Source organism: Lissotriton vulgaris, chromosome 9 (assembly GCF_964263255.1).
Source record: "Lissotriton vulgaris chromosome 9, aLisVul1.2, whole genome shotgun sequence".
Taxonomy (NCBI): domain Eukaryota; kingdom Metazoa; phylum Chordata; class Amphibia; order Caudata; family Salamandridae; genus Lissotriton; species Lissotriton vulgaris.
The window spans coordinates 200,832,006-200,845,853 of NC_141697.1; positions in this window are offsets into that span (position 1 = coordinate 200,832,006).

The following is a 13,848-nucleotide window of genomic DNA, read 5'->3' on the forward strand; positions in this document are numbered from 1 at the left end:
TAAACAAAATGGATGCCAGAACACTCCAGATGTGACACTCACGAACGCCAAAAGGCCAAGAAGCAACATCAGCTGAGGCAAGTAGAAATGGAAAGATGTTGATTGTCATCAAATTGTTTGTCTATGAGTTCATCTCCATTATTGTCAAGTGAGAGTGAGGAATATGAGTGTGTGATGTAAATGTTGTCCACGGGACGACATGCACAAGTAAGATTAGCTTCTTGCAAGGAAGAATGACGGTCAAAGTTAAGCCAGCAAGTGAAAGTGCAAAATTTATTTCGGCATGGTTCCAAGATCACACTGAAAGTGAACAGGCACTCTATATTTGTCCTCATAGACAGTGGTGTATTGATAAATATTAAGCAAGCAGAACATTAAAATGAACTGTCTCTCTAGCCCTCCTATATTAGCAGCCTCTTTGGAAAGATGTGAAGAAATTGCCAGCTTCTTCTCGAATAAAGTCAACACCATTGAACTATCCTTCTCTTCCCCTCCTCTCTCTCTCCAACCTCCCCTCAACCAACACACCCTCCCTAATATTCCTAATCCACTTTTTTCCTCCGTCCCCCACACCTTGACCCCTCTCAACCCCTCCCTACTCTCCCCCATCCCGACTCATCTCGGACCAATCACCTTCCTAAAAACAAGGCCTCATGTTGCAAATTTAGTCCAATTTCAGAAAACACTATCATCAATATCATCTTTAAACTCAAACCATCCTCACACTCCAATGATCCTCTCCCCGCCCATTTAGTTCAAGTACTCAAATACATAATTGTCCCATTTTGGACCAAAATCATCAACTCCTCAATTTCCACTGGCTGTGTTCCTGCCTCCCTTCAGCTAGATCAAATCTCCCCCATTCTTAAAATAGATCACAACAAATTAAGCTCAGTCATTGCCTATCCAAACCTCAACCTGGCTCACTCGGGGTCCCCCAAGGGTCTATCCTCTCTCCAAGCCTCTTCAATCTTTTTATGGAATTACTCACCTTCATTCTCAAACAAGCCAAAATCAGTTACCAGCTCTATGCCAACGCTACTCAACTATACTACAAGATTAAATCCCACAATGATATCCTCCACCTCAATGACACTCTGATTAAAGTCCAAACCTGGTTCCATCTTAATCTTCTCAAACTTAATTCTAAAAAAAACGAAATCATCCTTTTCTCTCCCAAAAGCAATTCCCTTCCCATTCAACTCTGGATCAATGATATCAATGCACTTAATTGCTCCCTCTCCACCTCCATTTCTGTCAAATCCCTAGGTATCAGCATTGATCAGAATCTTACTCTCATCCCCCACATTAAATATGCAGCCAAATGTGCTCTTTTCACCCTGCACCACCTCAAAAAAAATTAAAGCTTTCATTCCAGCTGATGACTTCAAAATCGTTGTCCAATCTCTTATCCTGTCCAGGATTGACAATGGTAACGCAACTCTGGCCGGCAACCCTAAAGTCCACCTAGCACCGATTAAATCAGTCCTCAACCTAGCTGCCAGACTTATTTCTGACTGCAAAAAATTTGACCAAAGCTCTCCTGTCCTCAAAAACCTAAACTGGCTCCGAATTGAAGGTTGATCCATCTACAAGATTGTTTGCATCACGCACAAAGATCTTCACCAAAAAACCCCCTCTTACCTTTCAAGCAAAATACAAAAAGCAGGTTGCTCCTGGTCCCTGAGGAGAACTAACTCCCTTGTCCTTATCCCTCCTAGACTTAAATGTAAAAATACCCAATCACTTGCTTTCTCTGCTAATGCTCCTAAGATTTGGAATTCACTCCCCAAAGACCTTCGCTGCAACCCCTCTTACCCTCTCTTCAAAAAAAGACTCAAAGTACTTCTCCTCAATAAATATTGGGGTTCTTAATTTTACTGACTTTGACCCTGCTCATTACCTCTCTGCGCTGATTCGCTCTTTTACCCAACCCCTCCCCCTTCTATCTCTCTTTCCCTCACCTCACCCCCTTCCCTCTCTCTTATTTCAACTCCCCCTGTCCCTTCTATTATTCCTCTGTTCCTTGCCCCCTTCACTCATGTAACGCATTGTTTTTATCTTTTCTAATTTTTTCTGTTCACTGTCAATTATATATTGTATCTTAAAATGTCATGTTTATTATCTTGTAAAGCGCTCTGATACTCTTGGGTCAAGCAGCACTATATAAAACCTTTTAAATAAATAAATAAATAAAATAAACCAAAGTGTACTCGTGGGCTAATTCGATGCCAATGCAAATCCAGGATCCATTTATAGCAACTGTGAAACATAAAAATACAAAAGTACAAGTGCTAATTGATGTCTTGACAAACACTCTATTGAACTCATGTTTACTAAGTTTCAGAGCTGCTGCTGATATGGGGCTGATTTCTGTAAACTACAATGTCAATATCTGTTATGAGATAGTAAATCAGTTTAAATGTTTGTTTCAGGGACTAGGAAAACTTAAGACCATGAAACTACATAAATGAGGACATCCCTCCTGTTGCACAACAACATCATTGAATTACATTCCATTTACAAGAGTCTGTTGAGAAATAACTTGATACTCTATTAGTGAAAGACTTCATTGAACAATCCATTGGTTGAATGCCATGGTTATCACCCATAGTGGGAGTGCTGAAAAAGAATAGTGAAGGAGCCATGCGTACCTGCGTTGATATGTGCCAAATGAACAAGGCAATCAAAAGAAAATGACATCTAGATCCTCACATTGCTAGCATGAATATACAGCTGACTGGCCCCAAAGTCTTTTCCTACCTTGATTTGAACAAAGGGTATCACTAACTCTAACTGCCGGTATATTAATACCTTTTTGAATTAGGTTGGTTTGTTGCAATATAAAAGACTGGGGTATATTTTCAAGAAATTGGCTTAGGGCGCACCGCAAGGTTTCTTGCTGTGCTGCCCTGTTCCAATTCAAAAGGGCAGGAATGCACCACATTTACAAGAAACAGTTAATTTCTGTCCTTTCAGTCAGCACCGGCTCACATTTTGTAGCTGTGCATCAACACATGGGGGAAGGGTGGCTGCGTTATTGACAGAATTGTTTTTGCGCAAGAAGGGACACCTTCTTGCACAAAAACATTCCTAAAGGGAATTGCTTCTTAAATGTGTGATAAAAATGCAGCACACATAGAAAAAGAAAAAATTAGACGAAATGAAAACACTTCTCCTTGTTACACCAGTGAGGTGCACAATTTTCATGAATTCCCAGATTAAGCAATGTTGTACATTTTGGGAATGTGGCAAAATCCATGGGGGGTTGCAAGGGTGCACCCACTGCTATGCCCATGGATGCCTCATTGACTTAGAGTAAGGCAATGCAGAGACTTGCACTGCTTTGCCTTACTTCATATCTATGAGGCCATGAAAAGCCATGCAAAGTGACTTGGTGGCCTCGTAGATATGGTTCTGCACATTGCGCCTCCAGGGTGTCACAAAAGTGATGTTTTGGCAGTGTAAATGTGCCACAAGAGGCTTGTAAATAAGCCTCCAAGTTTTGTAGTGTCATTAACTGCCAAACTTTGTCAGGATGACATTCATCACAAAGTACAGCCAGTCACACATGCTTTCAATTACAGTGATGGAATACTAGTTTTTGGGAAAAGGAACAAGTGATGGAAGGAATCCTGAAGAATACAAACATTCAGCCCCAGTCAGAAAGATCTGGGTTTAATCCATCTTTCTGTTGCTCATCACACCACTCAGTTTGTACCCAGCCATATGCAATCAGTCTTACCCTGTTCCTTATGGGAACACTCTAGCCCAAAACTGCCAAGCCAAGCACTCCCTGGACCGGAAACAAACATTCTGGGAATGGTTTCGGGGCATCACCCTTCATCGACTTGTTTACCATTCAGTCAGGGGCTAACACCTTAAGCGGATGCTAGGTTCACTGGCACATCAGCAACACATTGAGAGAAGAGTAAGGGGCATAACCCATTATTAATTCCTATTTTTTGTGTTGGAGTCCCCTCTGTGACCATAATGACCTGGGCCCAATTGCTCCTATGTAGCAGCTGAATTAGCCTTAGAATGCATTTTGGGATATCATGTTTTTTCTATACCTACCATAGGCGATTTCTGCCTAACAGGTCAAAAGCTATGGGGAAGTCTATGAAGTAGCAGAGTAAATTCCCCCTCTGCTCAGCAGACTTACGCGCGATGGACCAGAACATGAAGCAGTGGTGAATTGTGGAGTGACATTCCTTGAAACTCGCCTGTTCTCGCAGCACTATATAATTCAAGTCAGCCTACTCCTTTAACATTCCCAAGATTATTTTTAAGAATACCGTTTCTCCCACCTCTAGAAGATTAACGAGCCTAGCATTTTTGGGCGATTTTAGATCTCCCTTTTTGTGAGTCGGACTGTCAATTGCACCTCTCCAGTTTTCTGGGATATTCTTCGTATCCAAAATCTTAGTATACAAACTATACAGTAGCTTGGCCCACCAATCCGGGCAGGTTTTCATAATTATTGCAGGCAGGTTATCGGGCCCAGATGAGCAAGACCGGGTTAATCTTGAAATAATACTTCTAATGTTACATAATGAGAATGTGAACCTCAAGTCGTCATCCACTTTCTCCCATGGGGTTACCTATTTCCCTACTTTTTTGCCATATATCTCTTCTAGATAATCCACCCAAACATCTTCTTTTACCACACAGTTCATCGTACCATGCGCTTCATCAGAAAAACATAACTTTCTATTACATATCTTACTTCGAGGTTTCTTTCCCATTTACTTATCTTTAGATTCCTACATTCCGGAGTCAACCCTTTGCCTTTCTTACTTTGGTTATTCAGAGCTTTCACATTCTTTGTTCCCTTTCCTTTTAGAACTAATCTAAGGCATCACCTTTTCTAAGGGATCACCTTTTCCATCTGCACCTATTTGCCTCAAGGAATTTTTATTTCAGAAGGTAGTGACCTCTTGAAAGTCCCTTATTTTATCAAAGTTCCAGACATGCATGTATATAAAGTCAAGTAGGCATAATTGCTGAGCAACCTTAAAGGCTTGTTGTGTTGGGCAATCCTCCTTATCGCTACCATTTACACAAAATAAGCCCTTTCAGCCCAGATGTTTATCAAATGCAATTTCTAATTCAGACCATTTGTTTTTAGGAAGATTTGCCTTCTTTATTTATATGATTACAATATTTCTTCAGTCCATATATCCACTTTATGTGTGTTTTAGTTTTTGATTTAGGTCTCCCATAAGTATCAATATATCTTTCTGGTAATTTTCAAACCGTCAGCATCCTACATCATCCTTCCCATTTCAGACTTAAAAACCTCTGACCGTCACCCCTGTATATGTGCATTTATTATTATCAGCTTTTCATTCTTGAGGTATGGGTCCACCAATGACACTTTACAAGCTTCCAGCCATTTACATCGTACTAATATTTATTTATTTTTGCAATTTTTAAAGCGCTGCAATTACCCAGGGGTGTCTCGGCGCTCTAGACTAAGATATGACGACTACGGTATAATTACTATGAGAACAGCCATGTCTTCACTTGTTTCCTGAAGATGATGAGGGTGGGACTGGTTTTCATGTTGAGGGGCAGGAAGTTCCACAGTTTTGCGGCAGCAATCGTGAGGCATCTGTCTCCCCAGTTGACCCTTATTGTTCTGGGGACATTGAGCAGATGGGCAGTGTTGGAACAAAGTGATCTAAGGGTAGTGTGAGGTCTGAAAGTGTTTTTAAGAAATTGGGGTCCGACATTGTTGATTGCTTTATATACAATGCAAAGGGTTTTGAATTTTGTGCGGCTTTTGATAGGGAGCCAGTGCAGCTGCTTTAGGTGATTAGAAATGGAACTGAATTTAGGGATGCCTAGTAAAACTCTTGCTGAGGCAATCTGCACCATCTGGAGTTTGGAGATGACTTTCTCCTGAGCATTCAGGAGGAGGGAATTGCAGTAATCAGTGCGTGAGAACACCAAAGTGGAAATGAGTGTTTTGGAAGGTAGGGGAGGAGTTTTTTTGATCTTCCTCAGAGTGTTGAAAGATGAAGAGACCACTGAGTTGACATGGTGGTTGAAGAGGAGTTTGTCATCAAAGATGACTCCCAGGTTTCTGACCTTACTGACTGGTTCAGGTGGGGTGCCCCTTTCCTCCGGCCACCATTGTGGGGACCATATTGGTTGAACTTTGCCGAACAGTATCACTTCAGTCTTTGTGGAGTTCAGCTTCAAGCAATTTGTGGACATCCAGTTGCTGATGGCTCTCATTCCATCTTTGAAATTTGCTGCTATTTTGGTGCAGTCCTTGTGTATGGATAGCACCATCTGGGTGTCGTCGGCGTACGTGGTTAAGTTGATGTTGTAAGCCTTGATTACTCTCGCTAAGTCCGAAACAAATATATTGAAGAGGGTCGGGCTTAGCGAGGAACCCTGTGGGACTCCACAAGGAAGGGCAAAGGTAGGGGATACAAATGTTCCTAACTTTACTGCCTGTTTTTGATCTGCCAGGAAGGATGCAATGAGGTCTTTGGCTTTGTGTTTGATGCCGATGGCTTCGACACGGTCGATCAAGGTGTCGTGATCGACCGTGTCGAACGCGGCGGATAGGTCCAACAAGATGAGGACGGCTGCTCCTCCGCTGTCCATGGTCATCCTTATTTCATCTGCTGCTTTTAGTAGGGCGGTTTCTGTCCCGTGTCCCTGTCTGAAACCGAACTGGGTGTTATCTAAGAGTTCGTTGTTGTGAATATATTCAGACAATTGTTTGTTCATAATAGACTCAAATATTTTAGCGGGGAAGGGGAGTGATGCAATAGGTCGGTAACTGGAAGGTGAAGAAGGGTTGAGTGAAGGTTTGATTATCGTATTTTTCCATATGGCTGGATAGATGCCACTGGAAAACATGGAGTTACAAATGCTGACCATGGGCGGTGTGATAATATCTGGGATGGTGTTGAGAATGGAAGGGTGGCAAGGGTCCAGTGAGGAGCCTGATTTGATGGATGAGATAAGTTTATGAATGACATGTGGGTGTGTAGTATTGAACTCTGTGAAGCTCGGTATATCCGCGTGTGATGGTAAGTTGGATGCTTTGGTAATTGTGTCTTTAGGGGAAAAGTCCTTAAAGATGGACGTGACTTTTTCGGAGAAAAAGTCTGCTAGTGTGTTGCAGAGGGTTTGGGAGGTATCTGTTGGTGGGTTTGGAGGTGCTGCAAGGTGATTAACTGCTTGGAACAGTTTTTTCATTGTGCATTTGGCTTGGGTAATTTGAGTGGTGTAGTAGTTAGTTTTTTCGGTCAATATCAGCTGTTTGTAGTTATGAAGGGTGGATTTGTAGGCTATTTTGTCCGCCGAGTGATAGTGTTTGCGCCAATGGTATTCTAGGTTTCGGCAGTGTTGTCTTTGGAGTCTGAGTTGTTCGGAGAACCAAGGGGCAGAGGGAGTTTTCCTGTTATATTTTGAAGTTCTGGCTGGGACTAGTGTTCTGAATGCCTCTTCTAGACAGTAAGTAAGTATAGTTGTTAGCTGCGGTGAAGGGTAAGAAATTCCCGAGCACAAGAAATCTCCATAAGGTCTTTAGAAAAATAAAGATACTTTCAATAGTCCAAAAAGTCAGTTCCTTATTTATATATTTATTTCTCTTTGTCTTTTCTCGTCATACATCAGAGAATTCTTCATGAGTATTCATCAAGTTCACATCAACGTAGCCAATGGAAAAAACCAAGGCATTGTTTTTTTCCACTATGCCGTCGGTTTAGTATAGAGGGACACTTCTATAGACTGGTTGAGGGCTTGAAGCCACACATCTAAAAATTCTATTCTAGATGAGCCAGTGTTGACACTGAATTTAAGGTGTGGGTCACAGAGGTTGATCCATAGACTAAACTCATGAAGTTGTTCCTCAGGGCCCTTCCAAATAAAGAAAATATCGTCAATGTAATGATTGTAGCGAGTGACATTTTCGTAAAATGGGGCAATCTCATTGTAAATGAATCTCTCCTCAAATGCAACCATATATGCATTCGCAACATTAGGGGCACAAGCTGCGCCCATGCTGATGCCATGGACCTGTTGATAAATAGTGTTGTCAAACTGAAAAAAATTCTCTTTCATGACAACAGCCAGACATTCAAGAATAAACAATTTCTCCGATTGACAATCTGATCGATCCAGCATCTTGTTCACTGCCTGTAATGCTCCATCTTGCGGGATATTAGTATGAAGGGCCTCAATATCCATTGAGACCAGAATGTCAGTGTTAGCATTAAAACTAAGCCCCTCAATTTTAGTCATAAGATGTCCAGTATCACGGACATAGGCAGAGAGACAGCAGACCACAGGGGAGAGACAGGCATCCACAAACTTCGAAAGTGGTTCTGTTAGTGAACCAATTGTAGAGACAATGGGTCTGTAGGGAGGAGTCAAGGTATTTTTGTGCATCTTGGGCACATCATACATAACTGGAATTTTGAAAAAGGTTTTGTTAAAAAATTCAAATTCCTGGTTACAGATGGACCTTCATTCGAGGGCTCTCTGTGTGACCTCCAAAATCTCAGTTTGAATTCTCTTAGATGGATATGACCCAACCCATCGGTAGTGTTCAGGATGATTAAGCATACCTAATATTTGTTCCTTGTAATCCTGACTATCTAAAACCGCAATGCCACCACCCTTGTCGCTGGGTTTAATGGTAAGAGTTAGTCAGAAGAAAGTCTTTTTAGGGCCTGATACTCCTCATAGTTGAGATTGTAGGCCGGTTTAGGAACAAACTTTGTCATACTTTGAATTTTAGCATACACACTCTTTTCAAAAATACCAACTTCCGGACCCACTTGTTCCAGCGTGGGAGTAAACACAGAGGTGGGTCCAAAACCAGACACATTGTCATTTGGAAGATTGTCTTGTCCTGAAAAAAAAAAATCAATCTGTTTTTTTGAAAATAGGCCTGAATATCTTTATTAAATTCAAAGGCATTAAAAGGTGTACTTGGTACAAACGATACGCCATGAGATAGAAGGTTAATAGTAGAATCATCCAGCGGTTTCTTAGACAGGTTAAAGATGGGGATGAGGTCAGAATCACTAGATAACTTAATTCCCTTCAATAATGGTTCCTTCTTGTTTCTAGGAACCGAGGGTGATTCTCTGATTGTTGATACCGACCCCTGTCCTGAGGTCTGAATCTGGCCCGTGAGGAGCCCCGACGATTCCCTAAAAAACTATTGTAGCGTTGAGGGCCATCAAATTGGGTACGTCTATTAGAGTAGTTGTCTGATGAACTCGATCCTATTTCATTATCTGACTCAGAAGTGTCTGAAAAGGTAAGAATTTTCTTATTTGACCAGTTTTGTTGGTCACCTTGTTTGTTCATATCTCTAGAGGAATAGTACTGAGCATTGAGATATGGATAGACTTTCTCTTCTGAGAAATAGCGGATATCTTTTCTTAATTTATCAGTTTTCCTCTTGATGAGGTAATCACTGAAGGAATCAAGTTCAAGGTTAACCTCCTCCAATTTGCGTTTGGCATCGTCTACAGCGTTATTTTTAAGTAGAGATTCCTCAATCTGCGAGATTTCTTTGAGAAGGCCTAGGACCACATCTCTTGCTGTTTTGATAGTAAGCATCATTAGGTCCATTGAACACCTGTTAGCAATGAGGGATCATCTCGCCAGAAATAACTGAATCTCCACAAACAGGCCAGGAATGTTTCTAATTCAAAGGCCATTAGATATAACACCTGCCTTAAGGTATTGAATCATGTATTCAGCATGTAATTCTGTTCTTCTAGCTTTCTTTTTAACCACTTCGCTGCTATGGCACCTTAATATTTTACATTCATTTTCCATTGAAATGAATGGAAAGTTCATGACGAGTTACCCTTGTCATTAGCATCGAAGAGGTTAAGATTTAAAAGTTTAAGCCACTCATGTATGATTCTTCTTTGTCTGTCTGCTAATCAGTTTCAATGCCTGTCCTGGTTTATCTGTTGCAATGAGCCCAAAACATGCTTATGTATTTCGGGACTAGTATGGTGTAACTATTGGGTTACTCGTTGAGGGTGTATACCCCTTCTCAAGCAGTGATCACAATGTACACATGCTAAATTAACCTGTGCTCAACAGTTGGGTGTCTCGGGACAGAGCAGTCAGACTAAACTCAGAGGCAATGTGTCAAGTATTTGTGCGACACTTTAAAGAATACCCTATTGAAAACACACCCCAAAAGGATTCCACAACAGATTTAAAAGAATTATATAATAAAGCAAGACCAAAACAACAAAAATCCAAACAGTTGAAGTGGAAATATGCAGGTTTAAAGATTTCACTGAAGATAGCACAAAAAAGCACAAAGAGCTGACTGTGGATATCTGATCCTGCTAGAAAGGGACAACGTCACAAGTTCAGGCCAATCACAACAGAGACAGGCCAGCTACAGGGACCCAGTTAGGCAGACTGAACAATGTTCTTTAGGTCCCGGTTGAGGACCATTGCGAGGTTCTGTGCCGCAGATGAGTCCATTGACAAGAGCTTGGTGTCAGGGATGTGTTATGCAGTTTAGGTCATGTGTCAGTTCTAAGAAGCTGTGAGGCTGCAAATAGAGGTGCCTGTGTCATGATAATCTTTGCACAGGCAGACGTTCAGACATCCAGATTCCTCTTTATTGGGAGAATACTCTTATCAGAGGCGATGCAGTGGTGCTGCTAGATCCACAGAGGGGCTGGCAGAACATTTTCAGGCCCACTTTCAAGGGTCCAGGACTGTACTGGCACCATTTTGCAAGGTAGGACTAACAGACCTTTAGTGTGAGTAGGACAGTGCCCATCCAGGCACAACTGAGTTCTCTATTGTGTGCAGATTTTCTAGGAGGAATACACCAAGTCCAACTGTTGGTTTCACCCAGTTATGTGACCCAGGTACCGGCTACCAGCATCAATTGGCTGAAGCAGGAAAATAGCTGCTTTCTAAAAGTTGGCATTTTCTAAATTGCAATTTAAAATCCAACTTTACCATGAAGGAGGCTTTTTCCTTACAATTCCAAAGACATCAAACCTACATGTCAAATCCCAAATACCGGTCGGTAACAGCGAAATCGGTTGTTACCGACCGGTAATTGGCGACCTACATCGGGCCCTAGATCTGCTTTGCCCCTGCTTATTGGGTTACTCATTGTTTATAAGCTTTCCCATATTCCATACAGCTATACTCCTTAAATCTGTGTTTGATCTGGTAATTTTTATAGAGAAGATTGTTTTTTAGCTGATTGATGGTGCCCTGAACACATTACCCTCGCAATATGTAGGAACTGCTTGGATTTAAATTTGGTTATTTTTCGCTCACCACAAATCTGTTTTGTAAATTGCATGTGTATTTTCAGCACAAAGTACATTTTAGGGTATTTAAATCACCAATCATGCTATTTTCAGAGCAAAAAGAAACATTATCAGGATAGGCACTGTACTTTTTGTACAAATATCACCAACCTCATATTCCTCTGCTCCACACAACTCCAATGGTGACAGATTTATCATTTCGAATTTGGATGCAAGAAAGAAAGCTTCACAAAGAATAGGGTCCTTGTTTAAAATGCATTATCTCCTGTATCTTTTCAAAAATTCAAGAAATGTATTTATGGTTTTAGCCCAAGTCTTCCTGAAGGGATTACTGAGAGAATGTCGGAAACAAAACTATTATGTGGACAGAATATCATGCCCAAAATAGCGAGGACCTAAATATTGAGAAGGGACGTGTCAACAGATAAGAATAGATTTACTCTGAATCTACATACCTTTAAAGATATATATCATCAAGGTATGTATGTGTAGAGGTATATATGGTAAAACTTTGCTTACCTATGGAAACTTACTTTCATTATATTTTTGTCCTCGATGTTCTTGAGCCACTATTTTGTCCCACAATATTTTTGTTTCTGATATTCCATCTGAACACCTTTCCGAAGCTATAACCTAGACCTTTTTCTAAATGAGTTTATGTTCTCAGGCATTTTTACCCTGCATCGGCATTTAGAACAATGTTTCAAGGCAGGCCACACTCTTTTTCATGCCTTTGCTCCTTTTGAGACATTTTGAAACAAAAATGTTTTTTTTAATTGACATGTGCTCAAGTTTGGAGTAGGAAATCATACTTAGATGTTTTAAGCCTACAAGTGTAATGGAAAGGGGCGACCATTCGGTCCCCCCGAACGTATGGCGGAGTACCACGATCCCCCCGGGAAGCCATCTTGGGCGGGAGGCGAGTCTCGGCTGGTATGCCCGAAGCGGCGTAGCCGGGGCGCGCCTTTTCCCGCCCTAGAGTGGGTTGGCCTAGACACGGACGCGGCTGGCCACGCCCTTGGGCAGGCCGGGGCGGGTTTACGCCCGCCCTGAAGACGGATAAAAGGAGAAGCAAGACCAGAAAGCATCCTCTTGTTCCTGTGCTCTGAAGCTGCACCTCCTCGCTGCACGTGAGCTCGAGACGGAACGAAGAGCCATTTTTGAGCGTTGTAATCGTTCTTGTTTGTTTTTCAGATACTCTGTCGGAGAATGCCGAAGAAGGCGGGAAAGCGAATGACTACCGACCAGATGCTACGTGTTCTCATGAAAGAGGTGACCGACCTAAAGAGGCGAATGGATAAAGACGAGGAAGGGGGGCCGAAACGTCCTTTGGCGGGAGCAGCCCCGGGAGGAAAAGGCAAGAGGCCCAGGAGGGGAGCAGCTGGGGGAGACATCCCGGGTCCCAGTACCCCGCTCGAAGCACCCACTCCCATGCCGGAGGAAGGGAACCCGATTCCCGTAGTGGTCACTCCCGTGTCCGGGGAAGATATGCCGCCCGAACTGGCAGCACAATTAGCAGCGTGGTTGGGTAAAGGTAGCGAGGGCGCCACGGCTGTCGACGCGCAGGTGTTGATGAAGCAACTGCGTGAAACACGGGAAGCAGCGAAGGTATCCACGCCGGCTGCGGCAGTAGAGAAGTCACAGGGGACTGGTTCAGTCGCAGAGACAGCGTACGGTTCAGGTAAGGGGCCATTGCCGATTGCGAGGGATGAGTCAGCACCCTCTCGAAGGGAAAAGTTGGGTCAGCATGTCCCTTTAGCTATTAAAGAAAAGATATGGGCAGGGGAGTATGTAAACATCTTCTCGTTGCTTACTGATCATTATGAGATGGAGCATGTTAAGGGCCAGAAGGACCTCATGCATCCGAGTGTTTGGCGCGCAAAGATGGCCGCCTTTAAGGTAAATGAAAACATTGGCAATTGGGGCAAAGCGTGGGGGATTTTTACATCGATCTTAGGGGAACGAAGGCCCGAATTGCTACCCGAATTGCCGATTTATCAGTCACGGATCATGGGGTACTCTGTATCACACGAGGGTAATCATTGGTTCTGCTATGATAATCTGTTCAGAAAGGCAAAAGAACATGATAAAAACTTAACTTGGGATTGTTATGATTCTGTGTCCTGGTCCAAAATGGAGGATACTGGTATGTTGAAATTGCCATTGGTAGGGAGTAACGTTGGCGAATCCTCCCGCCAGTATGCGGGGACGCCCTTTCGATCAGGTACGGGTACCGACAATCACTCGAGGCCTACCGGCAATACAGGTAAAAGGGGGGTTTGTTGGAACTTTAACAGGGGTAAATGTACTAGGCCCCAGGGGTCGTGCAAATTTAGACACGAATGTAGTGGGTGTGGGCAATCATCCCATCCTGAGTCCACGTGCAGAGCCAAAACGGGTGATAACGGGGGTAGAGGAAGCGCCAAACAGGTCTAACATAGTCCGAGGGGCGCCTTTGCCTACCCCGATTGATACCTTGGCAATGATTCCCTGGCTCAGCGAATACCCGGATCGTGCTTCCGCTGGGGTGTTGCGGAAC